Raw genomic sequence first — 2,805 nt, forward strand, 5'->3', positions numbered from 1 at the left:
GTCAAAAAAATTTAAATAAGGAAAATTACTGTTGTTCATGTGTACCGTTAATTTGATGGGCCGTTTTCTTTTCCAGCAACATAAATAATTGTATCAATTGGACTAAGTGCTCTAAAAATGTTTTAAGCTAGTGCATTAATTCATGATTGCACAATATTTCAAATAATCATATGACTTTTTTTATTTACTTGTTATGATGAAAAATGATTGAGATAAATACATTAATTTCAAGAACTTTATATATTGCTTATGATGAACAATAAATTGTGAAATTATGGTACAGTGTAATCCATACAATGGTTTTTGACATTCATCAGCTTTTGAATTAGCACAATAAAGCAAACACCATAATCATTAACCTTATTCAAGTTTTCTGATGCATATACATGTACTTAGACCAATTTTGGTAAAACATATTGCACATAAAAACTTTTGAGTTTTTCAAATAACAGTTCCCAATCTGCTTGTGAGAAATTAACTCTTTCTACATAAATATCTTTTTGTGTGTACAATACAAAATCACAGCAAGATAACTTGCAGACTGCCATTTGGCCAAGCATTTTGACATAATAGGAGGAGGAAATACTCTTTTTCAATGCATAATTACCATTGACAATTGCACATGATGAATTTTTTGACATAGCAACCTGACAAGTTTCATTTTGTGAACTATATGGACACTTGATTTCAACAAGACCTTTGCCACAGCATTTGCATTCAAAAATACCATCAGGGGATGCAGCAAGAAAGGGGAAATCTTTAAAAACAAAGATTCCAGTCTCTGAACACTTAAATGAAGGATGAAAACATGTCATGTAATCTACATATTTCTCACGTGCAACAGATTCATTAATTTTTCCATATTCAACTGACTTCGAAGTAAAATTATATTGACCCATAATACTGCGCACAATGTAATTGTCTGCTTTATCCCCTCTATAGTGATAAGCTTTGAAAAAATTTGAAGCAGTCAATCTTCCCTTTCTTTGGTACTGCCACATAAGGTTAATGGACTGTCCTTTGGTAAATTCATTAACTTTCTTAACATAACAATCGTCTACTTTCACATTTTCTTGACCAAGCATTGCCACTAAATCAATAATATTTTTGGGCGTGTCCTCAATACACATGGACATGTCATTGTCATCATCAGAGTCTGACATTGTATACAAAGCCACTGCCAATGTTTTGCTCTTCTTTAGGACTTGAACAATATTCTTTTCCAATGACTCCATATCAAAATCTGACCATGAAGACTTAAGTGGCAAATAACCAGAATCTTCAGATGGTCGTGGTTTATCTGGTACATTCACGACAGTCCTGTAATTTATATGGAATTATTATAACGCATTATAAGTAAATTTCTAAATAACGCACACTGTAATTGCAAAAGATTAATTCTTAGTTAAAGGATATTAAACAATTCAGTTTCTTAATTCATTCTGCAAGATTTGCTTGGTTTTCGAATGAATAAAAGGACTGGCATAAAATTAAAACTGAATATATATGCACAATACATGTACATGCGAGCAGCGCCAGAAAAGAACAGTTGAATTGACAATGTTTATAAAATAAGTTAATTCAATTACTGGGTAATCCCAAAAAAAGAACATATAAAGATAGGGTAACACACCTGATATCTAAGTCATGAACAGGCACTGGCCTGCATACTTTCCGTGGTTTATCCCAATATGCTGCAGTATCAGTAACTCCAATTGAACTTCGATCTTCCATTGAAGTGATGTGATCTATTATGCCAAACAGTAGGGCAACAACATGCTTACATGATCCATCCCCTCTGTTAAATATTAATAATGTGGTTATGAAAAATGATATTAAAATAGTATGACCAGCTTTGCTTCAATAAGATATACAGGGAAGTGAAAATCTAGAAAATAAACTTACGCAACACATGTACATTCAGCTGAAAATTTGTGTCCTGATTTCTCAACCAGAATCCACGGGATAAAGGGATCACTGGACTGCCTTGTTTCAGGCACACATTTGCCTTTAACATAGAACACATCTTCATCTGAATTGAAAAGTGATAAATTATTTTCTGTTCAAATATTCTAAATTCCTTTTTGTTGACATTGTTGTTGACAATTGAATACATATATTGCTTTTAAAATTTGTTGCATGACTGTCTCTAATCATGTTTGATAAATCAATAAAGGTATGTCTTGGTATGACATTAATTTCCAGTCCCTGTTTACTGGGTAGAAAACTGTTGGACAACAAGATTATGTTTCTGTTGTAACATTCATATATTGCTTATATCGATTTTGACAACAAAATTTATGAATATATGGGTACTATTTCATATTTCAATGTCAATAAAACTATAAAATGGTATGCTTTACGAAGTTTACAAGTACCTAACATTGCCATTGTGACATCATGAATGTGGCTGGAACAATGTAGCTTGTAGCCATTGTCCGATTTTCTCCTCCGCAGGCGTTCTTCAGACCATCCGCAGTAGTTCTGGAGAAAAGATGTCACATCAAACGTATCAATGGTTGGGATGGTAGCTAGATTACGACTCCAGACGATTCCAGTGTCGTAACATGGATGTCGATAAGTTTTCCCCCGAACCGTCCGTCTCTCGATTGAAGCCTCTTTCTCGCTATCGTTCTGGTCGATTCCAGGCAAATTAAGAGCATCAGCGCTTTCACATAAGTCAACTAAATCTTGTTTTCTTTTGTTCGAAAAGGGAATGCCTTTAGTTTTCAGAATATGCTTTAGATCGGCGCATTGTAAATCTTGATAGTTGGCGTCCATCACGACAAAATTTTGTCCCATACG

General features: G+C 33.7%; 1 long non-coding RNA gene across 1 annotated transcript; it reads right to left on the reverse strand.

Annotated features, from left to right (window-relative positions):
* Positions 1-1,250: 1,250 nt before the first annotated feature.
* On the reverse strand, positions 1,251-1,932 carry LOC128178348 (uncharacterized). The gene is made up of 3 exons (XR_008242944.1): positions 1,906-1,932; positions 1,634-1,798; positions 1,251-1,320 (listed from the first exon to the last, which is right to left on the reverse strand). It is a non-coding gene; the product is annotated as an uncharacterized LOC128178348 (long non-coding RNA).
* Positions 1,933-2,805: the final 873 nt, after the last annotated feature.

This window comes from Crassostrea angulata, chromosome 3 (assembly GCF_025612915.1).
Source record: "Crassostrea angulata isolate pt1a10 chromosome 3, ASM2561291v2, whole genome shotgun sequence".
NCBI lineage: Eukaryota > Metazoa > Mollusca > Bivalvia > Ostreida > Ostreidae > Magallana > Magallana angulata.